Below are 18101 nucleotides of genomic sequence, written 5' to 3'. Positions count from 1 at the left end.
ATTTTATTGATCCCTGTGGGGAGGTTCTCTCACAGCAGTAGCAAAGAAATTGGTTTTGGTGGAAAAAATGAAAACAACAAATAAAAACAGAATACTAAGGGTGCAAATATAGTAATATGAAAAATGTCAAACATGTAGGCCAAACTTAATGTAGGGTTGCATTCCACATGATAAAATGGAGCCGCACACACATTTTTAATTACCGTAATTTTCGGACTATAAGTCGCGGTTTTTTTCATAGTTTGGGTGGGGGGGCGACTTATACTCAGGAGCGACTTATATACATATATATGTTTTTTTTCACTTTTTTGGGCATTTTATGGCTGGTGCGACTTATACTCCGGTGCGACTTATAGTCCGAAAATTACGGTACATTTTCAGCTTTTAATATCATGGATATTAAAATAATACCTTATTGGTGCAAAATGCATCTCGACTTATTCAGTGACACTTTCTCAAGTTTGATTTGATTTCCAAATCAGTTCAATTATAGTATTTTGTCAGCCCAAACTGTCATCAACTGCAACAAGAAGTCATTTTTGTCATTTGAGCTCACAGTCACAAAGTCAGCACCCACTCTCCATTATTGCAAACGTTCGCCCGGGATCAACAATGCACCATAATGGCAAATGTCCTTTTTAATCAGTCCACTATCATACAGGGAGTGCAAAAAGCAGAAGGTCACTTTTTTGTTTGGAAACACAGCATCTGGGGAAGCCAGAGGTCACAAGTCTTAAGTAGCCAAGCATGTGGTGAAAAATAGCCACGGGCTGAGTTTCTAACATCACATATCATTAGAGCTTAATTAGTAAAGTGGGCTTCAGGGACTTTCCATCTGCCTCAGTTTGACACACCTCGTCCTTCGCATTTCATCCAGAAGAAAATCCGGGTGTTGCACCACCACTTGAAGATATTTTATGCAACAAATATGCAGAAGCAGGTCTTTTATTTATTTTTATTTTTGGAAGACAAGCAGAGCACCATCATTTGTTTGATGTTCTTGGTTTCCAGACAGGAAAAAAGATAAAGCATAATATAAGAATGAATCATCACCGAATTGTGCATCTTCATGTTCACTTCTGACACTTTCAAAAACGGCATTAATCCACACCCAAATTGAATGTGTTTTATCGTTTCTTGCAACATCAAAGTCCACTTTCAACAAACTTCAGTGGAATTGTGCTGTGGCGCCGGTAACGCAATCAACAAAGTGACTGTTCTTTCTTGTCCCGGTTTGCTCCTCCGCTGTTTTGTTGGCCGACCTGGCTTCTTCTGACCTGCTGATGCGCCTGCAGTTGATATCAAACCATCACTAATCCCAGATTAACACATACCTGCCTTCTGTCACTCCTTATGCCTTAAGCATATCCACTGACGATCGCAACAACTGATTCTTGTCTTGTGCCTTTATCACACTAAAACTGTAGGATTTAGTTCCATGCTCGTATTAAGTTTATCTTGTTTTTAATTTTCGCTCCAGGGTTACTGCTCACCCGCCTGCCTCTATGTGCTCACTTGAGCATTTTATTTAAACTCACTGACTGCAGGCCACGTCAAATGATGTGGCAGGCCAGCTCTGGCCCCCGGGCCATTAGTCTCACACTATAGCACATTTTCTGCTTACATTCATGTTATATTGCCACCCCTACCCCTCTCTAGAAATTTGTGCACAGAGAAAACAACATATGAGGTTATTGTTTCCTGTTCTTAAGATGAATACAGACTTATGATAAGTTTTCCTTGTGTCCATCAAGCGTGAATCGAATGCATCACTTCTGTCTTGTAATAACAACAGTAGCTTTGAAGTATGTGTAGCGTATGAGAAGTTGGTGTTTATTTTTTGTCTTGCAAACACGCTTTTTGACAGCAATGAAACATTCAGTGAGCGTATCTTTTCTCCAGATCCACAAAAAAATCTTTAGGTAGCTTTGATAGTTTATGTACGTAAATAAAATTATCATTTCAAAACCGCATTTTGTTTACTTGAGTTGTCTTTCTCTGAAATTGTATATTTGTTTCTCTATTTTGAACATTAAAGTGGGGAAACTATGCAAAAAGACAAGAATTTGAGAGCGCAAATCGTTTTTCACAGCAATGTTAATAAGTCCCCCTTTCTCTATTTGGGGTTTAAGGAACGAAGATGGCTGAAAGTTGGCAGTGAGTGTGCATGTACATGCTATACATTTGTCAGCCTCCCAGTGCCCGCCCACCACTCTTGTCAAAGGCTGCGGCCCCCGCTGTTCATGTTTGCCGCTTTACTGCAAAAAATAAAAAATAAAAATCATTAGAGGGGGGAGGCTGAAGGGAAATAAATGTCTTTTTCTGCCTCATCAGTAAGATTCAAACTGAGCATGAGTTATGTAAGGGCTGCTAAATTTATCAATGCTCATTTTATGCAAAGCCGGAGCTCCTGGGCGCAGACTGTGTAATGTTCAGAGCGAGAGCAAGACTGTTGTTTCCCGACAAGCTTTTTCTTACTTAGTATTAATATACAGAAGGTGAGACCATTTTTTTTTCACAGCCTGTTCCTGTAGAAAAGGCAGATGTTTTCACTCAAGCATGCACAATCAAAGTGAAGATCAGTCAATTTAGAGATGCACTTACACAGGGGATTACAGTCAAGTGGGAGTGGCAAGCCTTATGATGCATTTCTTCAGTTATTTTTCTTGTGAATGAAGCCCAGTAAACTCAAGGGGCGATTTATTGAAAGAAATAACACAATCTCTGTGTCTTTGTACCCTACAAATTGGTCTCGGTGCACTTCACCTCCACTCACCAAATCCATTCCTGAAAACATCACCTACTGCTCATGTTTATTCCTAACTCCTCACTTAAATCCTGAACCGAAACTTAATCCTCATTCTGTGATTTGTTATTTCCCCTCAGCTCTAAACCTTAAGATTTCATATTTATCACTTGTGAACAGTTAAATTTTTTACTCTACTGTTTGTTTCTGTTATACCGGTCCAGGGTCATCAGTCTAGCCTGCTTCCAAATTTCTGTCCAAATGACTTCAAACTTGTATAATTTATGGTGATATTGGGCATCTGGAAACATTACATCGTTCATCTTACTTTACAGCAGTTTCGTAAGTCATTTGGCAACAGATCATGCACTACATGATACATGGTGCACTCAAGCATCCATGTATTCTTGATACAAATTAGATCCAGTAAAATAGCTGATCAAAAATAAAATTAACAAATCATTTAATGCTCAGGTTTTAATTAACATTACAGAGAGAGGGGGGTCCAAACTGCTACTACAAAGAAATTTGCTACCGACATTGCATTTGCAAACAGTGCATCATGTTTGGATTGAAAATGAAGTCATGATCTAAACTTGGTCAACTACCGCTACATTAATGCGATGATTACAATTTAGTTGTATCTTTAAATGTTTTTTTATTTGACAATAAATGTGTTATAGCATCTTTACAAGCAAGGATGTTGCGGGGTTCACCACTTTCTGAGCAAGTACATAAGCATATAGTTCACCATCTTAAGAATCTCAACATAAATTTGCTAGCCATTCAAGGATTTCATCATCTGTGGTCTATATAATTATGAAACGAGTCAGATAATCTGGAGAAGCCTCAGTATGTAAGGGGCAAGACCAAAACCAACACTGAATGCCCCTAACATTAGATCCCTTATTGTCAAGTGGGCTCAAGAAACTTTAGAAAACCGTCTACAAGTGCAGGTTAAAACTAAACAATCCAAAGCAAAATCCACATAGCAACGACTCAACCGTAATTAGGATCTATGTTCTCTGCATTTTTTTTTGTTAGATTTCTGTTTGGTTTGGATCACCATGAAAGGCTTTTTTGTGAATTTATGATCTAATTGTCAGGTGGCATTCATGTGTTTGTAGACCATCGTACCTGTAAACAAGTTTTAAGAAGAAAACAAAAAAGCTCCAATCTTCATGAAACCAATTTTAAAAGTTCGTATGGCAATGCTGTTGACATTTGTTTTTTCTCTCTGAGCTTTACACTGAAATCTCACAAGACAAAACAAAATCATCTTCCACACAATCATCCCAATTCAGCAGTGCTTCACACTGCGCGTCTTTCTTCAGCTCCCTCGGCTGATCTGTGCGTTTCATGTAGATGTGATGGTAACGCATCATAACACATTTGCACCACAACCGGTGTTCCAATGTTCAAAATGGAGGAGGAGAGCAGCGGCGTGCCGAGCTTCTGGATCCCGATCAAGCCTCTTTGCAAGGGATGTGTTTTTGCCACAGCCCACACTGCCTGTTACCATGACAACAAACAGCCCTTCTATACGATTTACCCATGTGCTGTTCAACACCAAATCCATTCTCTTCCCTCCTCACTGTGTCAAGAGACTACACGTCTCTGCGTTCTCAGCATCCTGGAGAGTCGGCGGAATACGCTCCAATTGATCTGCTGCAGACGAGTCGAGCAAGATGAATCACATGACTAATTTAGATGTCACTCCTATCACCGCCTTCTCTCAACTCGCCTTCAAGTGCTTTCCATTTATGAAGGAGCTGAAGAATGAACTGATGTGCTTTTCATACACGTGTCACCACCAATGAATACATTCCGCCCGGTGGCATATATCACCATTTGGGGCTCGAACACACAGCCTGGCCTACAGAATGAGGTGGAAAGGACACAGTCACCTGTCTGTGTCCAGCACATGATCGCAAAAATGCTTTTTTTGACCCACAAACCAAAATAGGTTGTTCTCCTCCACTTTACTGTGGATGCAATGGTGCTGATGGACAGCAAGGATACCCTTACACACGATGAGAGGTCATAAAAAACCTGCTCAGTACACACACCAACGCAGACCTAGACCTGTTTTTGGACATCTCCACCTTTGACCTTCTTTATTCATGCTTTAAAATGTCAGAGCTGGATGAGAATCTGTCACAGGGTCTATTCTGGGTTGACTGAAACACACACACGCACAGACACACACACACACACACACATACATACACACAGTATATGCCTTTCTGGACTGAGCAGCAGAGCTAAGTAAAAAATTTGAGAAATCTTCTTTGGCATTACCAAACAGCTTCTTTTTATGTTGTCATTGACTCGTGTGTTGAGCTTCTGGTACGAAAGTTCTGAAGTTCTATATAATAAGGGACGGCAGAGCCAGGCCGCAAAATGGTTGTTTTAAAAAGACAAGACAGCAAAGTATGGTTTGTGTGTAAGTAAGAAAGTACCATGGGCTGATTTAATTGCCATTTGTAGATAGGTTTTGCAGGATGATATGGCAATCTGTCCAGACTCAGAGGTCCTTTTGTACTGGTTTTGGAAATGTGTGAGCTGAAACCTGAAAATGTGGAGGAATATTGTGCAGAGTGACGAGTCCAAATTTTCCCCACGACAGTTAAATTGTAGAGGCAAAATGTAGAGAGGACACGAGGAATGCTCTGCTGATTGCCACGTCGATAGAGTCAAATCCTTTTGTGGATGTGTGCAGTGGTTTTGAGTGGCATTTCCATCATTGGAAAAAATGAGGCTTGTCTTCATTGGAAGCAATTTTATTGGACGAGAAATATTGAGATGAGATTCTGCAACCAGAAGCCATCTGTATCTCCAGTTTGGGTCCAAACTCTGTCCTCCAAAATCACAATGTTGTTTACTATTGGCAGAGAGGATTTTCCTCTTTGCTCTGCTGCTCATCTTACAAATGTCTATTCCACATAATGATGCCCCATTTGTGAGAAATGCACATTTGTGGGAAGAGTAGCATAATACAATTCAATATAATCCATCTTTATTCAAACAGCATTTGATTGGCTCAATCAGTGTGAAAAACCTTTACCCCGAAGCACGGTATCTGATCACAGACACCCTCCAAATATCTTTTGCTGACTTTTTTCTTTGTGTGCAGAAAGATTTGAAAGCTAACAAGAATGTTAAGCCTAAAAACTTGTTCCAAGCACTACTGGGCTTTGAGATAAATCCACTGGAAATCGGTGGTTGTTTGATGTAATGTTGCTTTGATTGCTGATCCCTCTACTTGTGTCTGTCTCCCTTGCAGCTCAAAATTGATTGAACACTGTCAAGATGCTTTTATTGAGTGCCCGTTGCTGTAACCGTCAGTAATTTATGGGCTCGAAGAAAGCCAGGCTAAAATGCATGTTGACACTTTAATCTGACCTTGTTTGAGTATTTAACATCCAGACTGTAGTATTTGATTGGAAGCCAAATTCCTCCGGCGTGTTTACTTAAATCGACTGAACATCAAAAATGTTACTTAAATGATGACTGAGCAAAGCTGCACACTTGTAAGAAATATAAAAATTTTAACTCAAAATGGGCAAAAGGGGAGATCTGGGGCTAAAATCTAATTGATAATTCTACCGTAGAAAGCGGGCTTCAGGTAGACTCTGTAGGCATCTGTACTTGATGTTTATTTTTAAAAGTTTTACTTTTACTTCCTACATTTGAAAACAGAATCATCAGCTGTTCTTTACTTACTTTGCCAAACTAACCTTGTTACACACTACAAACTCAGCGTATGATGACTCAACATAAAACAGATGGAATTCGATAAAGGTAAACTTAACTGTGGTTGAGAGGGTCTTATGAAGTGGGAAAAAAAGGACAGTAATGGGAGAAGTGTCATGTAAGTGGGGGGCATTGTAAGTCAAGGTACAAGAAAGCTAAAAAGAGCTCCATCTAGTGGAGCTGACGGGGCACTGTCACACCCTGCCCCAATGTAGCATCTGTATCCGTCTTTCTCATGTAGTGGATGTATTGAATTGTTTGCTATTTACTCTGTAGGGAGCTATCAATCTCAAACAACCAATTCTAGATCCATTATAGGAGGTGATAACTGTTTTTGAGAAGTCATCATCTAGGCGGGGTCACTGATTGTCCAGTCAGTTAACTGAGTGTGAACAGTCGACCAATCCAAGACCATCCAAGCTAAATGTTTCCCTGGAGGAGGTCACGGGGTGCATTCATAAATCAGATGGCCAACTGCCGTTTCTCTGGATGTAAAAGAAAAGTTTACTGTCTGTGGAACATTGAACACAATTGTTCTGCTTCAGGCATCAGAAGCATTGCCTGAGTAGGTGAGCAGGTTTACCTTTTAGGATTTGGCTGATTGGGTTTCAGCGGCTGGCATTGTGCTGTACTGCAGCATTGAGTTTCCATGAAGGAAAATGGTGGAGACCAAGTTCACTGGCATGGCTCCATCCATGTGACTAGATATTGTTCCATGTCAGGTGTCATTTTACACCTGTGAATGATGTACTCCTTTTCTGGAAGGCCGAAGCATGCGCTGACTGGAGTAACTGGAGATGACAGCACACCAACTTGTTTTCTTTTTTTTAATATTCATTCTCAATCTAAGACTGATAGGCGACAGGTTTTTCATAGAGAATCCTTAATGTATTTTTAATTTTAATTGGAATTATCACATGTACAGTTTCAAAATGTTCTATACAATGAACTCGATATGTTCCCTTCTAATTCCAGTTTGCATTCAGGTGAACAGGGTCACTCTAATACTAATAAATATTGATAAATGCTCACAAGGACACTGTTGGATAATTGCAAAAGGAAACTAAATGGTCAACTACTAAATAAAACCAAAGATGTAGGAACGCATGAAATGTTCAATAATCTGTCACATTGGTGCATGATGGGAGGTTTAGCTTGCTCATGTAACACCATTTCCATCCTATCCATACCACCACAAGCACTTTAATTTGAACCCAATGAAAAATGAATAATTTTAAAAATGACACTTTGATGTCTTTCCCATGGCCTTTGAGTGAAGGTAAAAAGGTTACACCTTCATGGGATAGCTCCATGATGTCTGTCAACTGGCCTGATGGATGAACTGGTGTTTGTCCAAGAGTCAAGTAATTGCACCATCCAACACCCATTTAAAATATTTAAATGGTGTTCAGCATGTACACTCAGGACTCGGGTTTCAAAAACAAGCACTGTAAAAGGCTACGGTCGAAGAAAACGTTCACTCGCTGGCTTTTTCCCGCCTCTCCGTCACGCAGGGCCCGAACTGACGCCTCCATCATCACCGGTTTGGGAGCGCAGAGCTCTGACCTTTGACCTAAAAGCCTGGTCTGACAGTTGAGTAGAACACAATGCAGTCGATCAAAATTTTTATTCTAAAATTTTGTCCATATAAACATCCATTGAGACAGGCGTTCATAAACTTGATTCATAAGTGCTCCTCTCAGATTGGTAGCACTTGTCCCTGACTTGACCCACCAATTGGTGCCAAAGAAAGAGGCCCGGTCCTCAATTGGATCCCAGGAACGTCGCCAGCTGTTCACCCTTGTGTTTGTAAGGGACTCTTGCTTTTTGTGCTGGCTGGCTTTGATTTCATGTGAGCAGTCCGTCCTTCTCATAGGCTACGTATTGAACCGCTGTCCTTTGTATTTGCCTGCAGACTCGATAAGAATGTTTGAGTTGTCTTTGTGTAGCACGCGCAGGCAGCCGGGATTTGTGAGTGTTATCTGTAGACGGCAGTGAGCGTAGCACTTTTCACATGTACACGTTCATTTTAAAGCCAAGGTGCTATTAACTTGCTGCCCACTATCACTATCATTTGTGTGTCATTGTGTGCGTGTGTGTGTATGTGTGTTTCTGTGTGTGCTCTGGCACCAAAACTTCCAGCACCCCTAAACTTCTGGTGCTAGAACTGCCCCTGATTCACCAATCGACCATAAAAATGTACACAAAATTGTTTTAAGAATTTTTATTGAATATATTATTTTCTTTATTCAACATTGCACATAGTCCATTTTCAATCACCTCATATTGCTGCCTATAAAATGTTGTGAATGTAGAAAATGCAGAAGTCAGAGGTTTTTAATAACAACAAAAAAAGGATCATTAAAGACACAAACTCCAAATATACAACGCAAACAGGTGTGTGATAGAGAAGAAGAATAACTCAAACATACTTTGTTTAAGGATGCATTGTTCTTAAAACAAAGCTTCATGCAGGTTAAAAGCAAGGCTGGCCAAAACTCACATGGATATTTCCTACACCTCAACTGTAGAAATATTTTACATGTTTATTAATCGTCAGTCATTCCTTCGTGGAGAATGACAATGGAATGGTCGTTTTGAAGCGCTTACACTATAGCAGCTACAGCTATAGAAAACACTGACAAAACACTGACTGCGACTGCAAAGTACGGAAACTTTGCAGCATGCATGCAAAGAGCATCTTTGCTGAATGCGTTTGCAGATGATTTGACAATGACTGATGGAGATAAACCCAAGTCATAATCTCAAAATCGACCTTAGCTGTCCACACTGTACCAACTTGCATGCAAGAATAGTAGTCTCTGCAACCTGTCAAATATTTCTGAACTCAACTAAATCTTCATGTTTCTATTTTGAACACATCTTTCATCTGCTGATTCCTGACAAAATACGCCACGGCTAACAAAAACAATTCTATCCCCGTCCCGTGTCTTTAATTTCACCTTACCAATCGACTCGAATGTGTCACAGCTTGCTGAGTGATGGCTGGTGCCAAGCGTGCTCGCCCACAGCAGCAGTGCGTTGCTTTGCTCAGGGGCACTCTGACAGCCTTGCATTCATTTGCTCCTCTCTGCCATCTAACACAGGACGCTGCATGAATGAACATAATCACTCTGACAATCTGCCGTGCCACTGCATGTGTGTTTTTTTTCCCCAACCGCCACACTATGTTAACAATAAAAAGTGTGGTGGTACATCACAGTATCCACAATATTCCTCTTTGCAATTAACTTCATATGCTAAGACCTTACAACCAATGTGCATTTTGCTGTGTATGATTTTCAGATTAAATCAGTCCGTCCATCAGCAGCCAGCTACAATCATCAGATTTTGTCCTATCTTCCGTCCACTTAGTATTGATGGTCTTGGGATCAATGTATCGAGTGATTAGATTGATATGATCCTCTGTTTGGTGTTAACGAATCCACATTTTTATGTTTGTTAATTGATTATGCTAAGAGACGTCTGGCAATGCTGCATTTGAGACTAGGAGATTGGAAATTTGGATTTCACAAATACGTTTTGCATCATTGAATTTTATCGCCTGTCTGTTGGCGTTCCTGTATGTTAGTGAAGTAAGAGTACTTCAAGATTGACAGGGTGGCCCTCAGTAAATTTGAATATTAAGAAAAGTACATTTATTTCAGTTGCTCAATTTCAAAAGTAAAAATGATATATTATACCAATCAACACTTTTCTGAAAGTTAATTATGACCAAATGTCTGATTAAGAAAAAAAAAACTCAGGTAATTATTTTTTAGAATGATTATTTTTGGGTTCCCGTTAGCTATATGTTGACTTTTTGAATCAAGCAACTGAAATGAGGTTTTTCCACAACATTCAATTTTAGAGCGATGCACTCATTCAGGGAAGTACACAAACAAAGGGTCACCGCATAACAACTGTGAATGTTGGTAAAACATAAAATGATCTCGTAAATGTTTCATCAGATGGATTCGTACATAGCATGAACACGCCAGCAGTATTGCATGATTGCACCTTACAGGTCTTGCCAGCAGGTCCACTGTATGGTAATTGGAGAAGTCATGTCTCAGAATAACTGTAAACTGTGTGTGATGAGCGTGGCCTCATTGCCCTCCTGTGGCTATGACACCTCTGTCCTCTGTGCACATAGCCTCCGTGTGTTTTCTCGCTGGAGGCTGGCCTCATTAGAATTTCACTTTTCTCTTCTCACCTTGTTGCGATTGTTGTCTGATGGCCCCACCGGCGTTAGTGTTAACGTGGAAGCCGGCGGCTAGCGTGGTCCCGTGTGAGGTAGTCAGTCATTCATCTGTAGGGCTTGCTAAAAATTCTCCATTATTTCAATTACAAATTAGGATTATAATGAGGAGTTTGCATTCACGAGATGCGATAAATGCAAAATGAGAGGACAAGCCTCTGAAAACAATGTTGAACGGTGATTCAGTGCAGGTAAGGTTTTTTCTTTTTATTTACTGTGTTGGCCACATACTAGTAAAAGTACAATACGTATTTACTATTACAGTATACAAAACCACAGAAACAATAGTTTGTCTGATTCATTTTCTGAAACGCTGACACTGCAAATCCCCACCCTAAGAACAGAGTCAGATTTTCTAACTACCCCCAACCACACCGCTGTCTTTTTGATTTTTGATCAATAAAACATTAATTATATAGGTTTTTTTTGGAGGGGGGGTAATAAGTATATTATCTCAGTGACACAGCCACTTGTTGCTAGGCAAAATTGGCAGGACATTTGAACTTAAACAGGTCACTCCCCTCCAACCCTTGCACAACACACTCCACAAATGCTATATTATATACTTTACTATAATATCCCTGAAGAATATGACTTTCGATATTTGGTTGAATATTCTACTGCTCAAGAGAATGATTTAACAGGTTAGAAGATGGATATTAATTGTTACAATGTTTCCGTAATGTATTGAAACTTTATATATTGATACATGACCAAATCCAAGTAGTTATTGATCCTCATGTGGAAAATATAACTTGACCTTGTTGTGTTTAGCATATCAACGGGTGGTCATTGTGATATTGCAGTGTTATCATTCACATCAGCAGTGTGTGGAAGAAGTGTTGCTCGACTCAATTTGCAATGTTCTGTAAAGCATAATCTTTCAAACCTCCATACTTTGCACAAACTATGAACATTTTTCTGTCATTATTCTTTCACTCTTTTTTAAAAAGTATGAATGACCACTTGCATAATGTGTTATAACGGCAGGTTAGAAACCTTTTCTAATTAGTAGCGTGAGCTATTCAATCATGATTTGTGTTGTAGTGGTCTGCTGTGCTGACAAAAGCAGATTTAAGGGACTGTGTCACGGCTAGTTGACATAACCGCAGCGTCAAACCACCTTCATTATTTTAATTAATAGCCCACTTGAGGAAGTGGGTCAGTATGGTTCACTTAAACGGATTCATTTCCTTCTCTTCTGGTGCTGTTTGATGCGCAGTGACTGGAGGTGTTGACTTTAACACCATTAAAACTCGCTCTCATTTGCCAGAAAGACACAATCAAGCATGTACATGTTAGTAGGAAACAAATATTTCTTATCAGAAAAACACTGTCCAACCAGGAAGACTTCACTATTTGGTGCAAACATTGGGCAAATAAATAATGTGCAAACGCTGCATTCAGGACTGCTAGTGTGTTGGAAATTTCCCTCTAGGAAATGACAAGATCCAGCCTCAGTTTTAGTGAATTTATAAAATAAGGAGAAAAAAAAATAGGTCATTGTGAATTCTTTTCTGTCAGCCGGCATTACTGCTTCTCTTCCTACATAGGAACAACTTGAAGCAATGTTCTGACTCACTTTGCATAGTCAGAGGTCAGAAATGTCCAACTTCTGAGTTCTCGGGAATGCAGCATATGCATACAAGTGTCCTAACAATCTACACAGTATACATACAATGCTTGTTGTTTAGCAGTTAGCATTTTGAGAGTAAATAATTTGTGTATAGGTTCCAAAAATGTCACCCTTTTTTCCCCCCACAAATCGTCTGCTTAGTTGATTCATATTCTCGTATGATAAATGTCTTACAGTGCACATTATTCAAGAGTTGACAAAGAAATGACTGAGTCTAATCTCATTGTTGTAGACGTTAAGAAGCTTGATCAACAGGATTTAGGTCCTTCTAACTTGTAACATGACACAATTGGTTCACTTCACCCCTGAAATACTTTTCCTATGCTATTTATTTTTTATTCCAGCAACTCTGCTGTTAAGTGACAAGATAAACAGCAAATCTAGTTCCCAATAAAAACATCTTCCTTGTAGGGTAATTTACAACGACAACCACTGACATCAATTGTAAAACTACTGTGGCTATCCTGTATTGTTACAAGTTTTTATGACACTGGAAACACCAGGAACATTCAGTGAATAGCTTATTGCCCCACAGATACAATCGGTGAGGTAATTACAGATATAAATTGTTCAAATAAAGAGCAGTAGTGTGTACTTTGGATTTTCTGTAAAAGAGGGGAAATACTTATAAAAAGATATTGGGCTCTAAATCTGGAATTCTTAAGTGATAGTATAATTAAAACCGTATGTTGAATAAAACCCAAATACAACTGAAGATACAGTTAATAATGCAAAACAGCTATGTGAGTGAACAACATTGGAGAGGTAAGAGGGAGGCAATTCAGCTCCTCAGTGCCCAAACAACATTAGTCATCTTGCGTTTTCAAATAATGACTTTTTGTTAGGCTATGTTTTAAATAAATAAATAAATAAATTAAAATTGAAAAAAGAAAGTAGACGTGTGAGAGCAGCATTCACAACAATATGAGCAACATGATCGCATCGTTGAGGGCAAAACAAACACAGATGATTATTATGATCGACGCTCGTACTATAACAGTCAAATAAAGTTTGAAAGTCTCAAATGACTCTGTAATACATCTCAGGACACACAAGTATAAATGTCTGCTATATACATTGTCTCCTATTCGGTGTGCATCTATAACACAACATCTGAGCACAACATAGAATAAGTTCAGGGTTTCACCTTTGGTTATGTATTTATCAAGGCTAAGTTTAAAAAAATAGAGAACACGCGTTCATGTTACTTTGCATACACTTAAAAGTGGAAACAAGTCAACAAAGCAGCTGGTCCATTTGTGGTTTGCATCTGAGAACAACCTAAGGTGTATTGTCTTTACGAGTGGGAATCTTGGCGATAGTACTGGAGAGTTCCGTCCATCATCTGGGATGGAAGGTGTGTGTGGCAAGATATTTATGGTGGGGTTTATGTGCCTGACATCTTTGTTTTGGTGAGGGTGGATGTTAATGTTCTGGGCGACGTGATACCAATTGATCTTTCAGTCCTAAAAACAATGTGTCAATGAGAATCGTAATGTTAGGACACAGCTCGGACAAGGAAAAACTCGGTTCCAGGCTTTTGAGCAACTCGGGTCAGCCTTGTTTGGATGACAATACGAAAGCTCAAAATAGTACAGCTGACGGGACGAGTTACAATTTCATAACACCTACTACGTAAAACCTCCTTTTGACTTTGAAACCGAAAGTTGTTCTCTCTCTGGCATATTAAAATGTTCACAACTGTTTCTTACAAGACATTTTTTCCACGTGTAAAGAAAACATAAGTCTCATATCATCCCTTCATCTGTTTATGTGTGGTAATTAAGGCAATCATTCTGGGCCACAGTTTATTCATTTATTCAACCCTGCATGGTTTGTTTACCTATTTCAGAAAGTAGTAGTTCCACCCCCACATGCCCCCACATGTTGTCGAGCCCCCTCCAGCTGTTGTTTTTCTTCAGTGTCCACTCGTAGCCACCATGGTGGTCACAATGCTGCGATGGTGAGATGCTGGGTTTACGCCCTGTCACTAGCAGAGCTGCAACACACAAACAGGAAATATTCAAAATACCAGCATTGTTTTTTTTTTTTATATTGCACTCCAAGGTGATGCCTCAGCTTCACATCATCACCACACTCATTAGCTGCCAGCTCACACATGAGCACTGAGCGAGCTTAAATCACAATTTGAATGTTTAGAAAACACCTATTTAAAAACAACCACAGGACAGTGTATCACTCTTTCTAAGAGGCTAAGTTAGTCTTTTTTTTATACCATTAAAGAAATATCAGGCATTGCAGAAATACTCTAGCTACAGGGGTGTCAAACTCATTTTTGTCACGGGCCGCATCGTAGTCATAGTTTTCCTCGGCGGGCCATTATGATTGTCAACGTATTCCATATACAGTATAGGTTACAAAACAAACTGATGAATAACTAGTTTTGAAATCAGAGACTAGTAAAAACTATTTTAAAAAGATATCTCAATTTTTTTTTAAAGTGAAGACAATTTATAATTTAAGTGATGACACAAAGCCGATGCAAAATATGTCTTTGCGGGCCACATCCAATGATATGGTGGGCCGTATCTGGCCCCCGGGCCTTGAGTTTGACACCTATGCATTAAAGGAACATCATGTTACCATGCCAGTTAATAAAGCCACGCAAAATGAAACGCTTATTGTGGTTTTGTTTTGAGCATATACGATTGATGTCATGTCAATTTTGCTTGTGTAGCAGTTGTATGAACTCTATCACATTTTGTTCCAATGCAGCATGATGAGAGACGAGGTGCGGAGATTATTGATGTGGTTAAACAACATATATTGGATACAGACAGGGCCTTGCTTCAATCCCTAACCTATGCTAATGCTATGCGAATGCCATCGTAAAGCCACAATTGCAGTAAATACTTGCATAAACACAGTTCTCAGCCATGACTATACAACAATCAAAAACAAAACAAGTATGGTGGTGTGTGACTTCTTACCATGACTTCATTTGTGACCTCTAATCAAATGGCAGTACCAAAACCATGTATACAGTTTGTAGTCCCGACAAAAGCATTTCATGAATGAGTATTTAAGCAACAAATACAATCATAACCATAAATAAAGGTTTCATGCTCTCTAAAATGAATCAGTTAATGAAACGGCAACCAACAGAGCTGTCTTTATAATATTATTTTCACGCCAGTTATGTCCTTATCAAGCATTTCCGTTTTTCGGTCTTGCATTTAGGGCGACCGTATTGCAGAAGAATTGCTCCATTAAAGAGGTATGTGCCTATTAAAATAGAAGCTATGAAGAGGCTTATGCAGACTCTAAACAGAGCAGCTGTACAATTCTCCACCTCAGTAGTTTGAGGATTTCCACATCGTCTCAGAGGAGCTGGAAAAACATTTTGTATGCAATCATAGCTGCAGTAGCAACAAGACAATTAGCACTACATAGAGAGCCTTTTACCTAATTCCCCCATTAGGATTTGACTGCAGAACCAGTGTTTGTTGTGGTTGCTTTGCTGTCTACATAAGATTTAGTCCATGCCACACGGAAGATTTAACATATCTGTTTCAAATATTTTCCCTGTGCAAATACTAATCAAGAGGCATTGTCCTTTGAAAATGTATAGAACAAAAGCTTCAGAGATGTGAGTTTACCGTCTGATATCACGCCACTGACGGCAACATATTGGGCACAATAGTTTTTCTAATGGGTGTCCTTTGAAATAAAAATAAGCCATTTGTTGTTCGCTTTGGTGCAGGAAAATGATTTGAAGACAGTTTACGGACAAGGGCCAGTGTTGGGCAGAGTTGAAATGTTTCCCAAATGTGGTAGATTGTTTGAAGATTTTGTAGCTTTCTTTGTACATTACAGCAGCTTCATTTTAGCTTCAGATATCATTTCAATGTTCTCACTGCATGTGAATTTTGCTGATAATTGCTTTCATTTATAGACCATGGCCCCAATCATTCATGTACTATAAGGCCGGATTTACACTGCAGGGTTCAACTGACACAATTCGCAATTTATTAATTTTTTTGCTCGCCAGTTGTCCAATTTGGATCGCATAGCAGTGTACAGAGAAAAACATGTATTTAATCAGATATCTTTGGATCAGAATCAGGCTTCTTCCAAATGTGAAAGCAAATTTGATACGTATTGGATTCACCGTCAATGCGATTGTGACATCATTTTAAATACACTGATTAGTGGCATACACACGTTATACTATAGAAAATGCTTGCCCAATATTGAAACAATATTAAATACTTCAATACTAAACAATAAAGCGAAACAAAAACAAAAGCAGACCAATAAATATTGTGTAAATAGTGTACATAACAAACCTGTAGATCATTTTAAAAAAGAATTGCCAAAAGTGGCCAATGGAGTAATGTCAAGGTTAACCTAATTTAAAAGAATGGGGGACGCTAACTGACAAGTATGTCAAATTTGTAAATTTTCCATTATTTACATATTCAATTTAATTGAAACTTTCAACCGTCAATTAAAAACTTAAAACTGTAGTGTCACGTTCTTAAAATAATGGCTTAAGTCACAATTGGACTTTTTTCTTTTCTTTAGTTAACAATATCATTCATTTGGACGCCTGAAAATAATATAGAATGAAAAGTATGTTTAGATTTGACCATCCAAGTACTCAGCTTCTCGTCCAAGTCAGCTGGGAATGGCTGCAGCATGTGTTTGCATGTTATAAACCATACATACATATAATTGCCTCCATACAGATAAAACGTTTTAGTCGAGCCAATTATGACAGTTTCGCGGCGAGGTTTGTCTCATTAGTATTCTTTGCAGTTAAAGTCTGGATCCCTCCTGAAGGCTGTCAGGCTGCTTCACTACACTTCGACTTCTCGCCATTCGGCAAGATGTTGAACAGGATTAGGGGCAACCCATAGAGTTGTAGCACCGTGTTCTGGATTAGTATTATCACCTATTTGCATGTGTGCGCTATGTGACATTTCTCCCCAAAGACGCAATAATCTAGTCCAGAGATGAGAGAGCTGCCACTCATTATTGGAGCCATGAAGTGTCAGTGATAGATCATTTCAACTGCAATGAGGAATCCCTTGAAAGTCACATATCTTCAAAGAAGCATGTCGATTTGAGTCAGCTGGAAATGCATATCCTAACAAGAAAATCGTTGCTTAAATTTTTGAAGGTTGAAAATATAGTCATCGTCATGTTTTGTGCACGTCCCGATGATTTAAAAACCCAGAAGGTTAAAGACACTTCTTTAAATCCTTCTATTCCTTTCTCAGAGCAGTATGTTGAATTTTCTTGACAATACATCCACTAAATGAAGAGCACGTTTCCTCCTCCGCGCACATCTCCGTGGGCAACTAACTGACTGGTCTTGTGTAGCAATGCAGTCGTGATTCAGTGCTGCACGTCATTGTTATTGCAGGATATTGCGGAACATTGACCTCTGTTTGAATTGCTCTGTGAGGATCTAAGCGTAAACAAAACCTTGTCATAAGATTACATGCTCTATTTTCATAGAGAGCGCATGTGTGAGTGCTCAGATGTCAAATCTGGTTAATCTTTGTAAAATTTTATACATAAGTATATGAATATCTTCAGAGGAGGACTACAAAGTGTAAGAACCTTTGCCATCTCTGCCAATGATGGCGGTCTGTGTGATCACAAGCAATAACACTTCAGCTACCATCACTGTGGTGACTGTTTGGAAGGACATCAGAAGCACTGATATTCTC

The 18101-nt window shown here is 39.2% G+C and overlaps 1 protein-coding gene across 1 annotated transcript in view; it reads right to left on the bottom strand.

Moving 5' to 3' along the window:
- Positions 1-8711: 8711 nt before the first annotated feature.
- The window catches only part of kcna4 (potassium voltage-gated channel, shaker-related subfamily, member 4), a 39908-nt gene continuing 30518 nt past the window's right edge, over positions 8712-18101 (bottom strand). Inside the window, exon 3 of the mRNA XM_037247697.1 lies at positions 8712-14398. The gene's annotated coding sequence lies outside the window, so the exon portion shown is untranslated. The remainder of the gene's footprint in view (positions 14399-18101) is intronic.

The sequence above is a fragment of the Syngnathus acus genome, chromosome 3 (assembly GCF_901709675.1).
Source record: "Syngnathus acus chromosome 3, fSynAcu1.2, whole genome shotgun sequence".
Classification (NCBI taxonomy): domain Eukaryota; kingdom Metazoa; phylum Chordata; class Actinopteri; order Syngnathiformes; family Syngnathidae; genus Syngnathus; species Syngnathus acus.
This window is presented reverse-complemented; position numbering and strand designations above follow the sequence as displayed.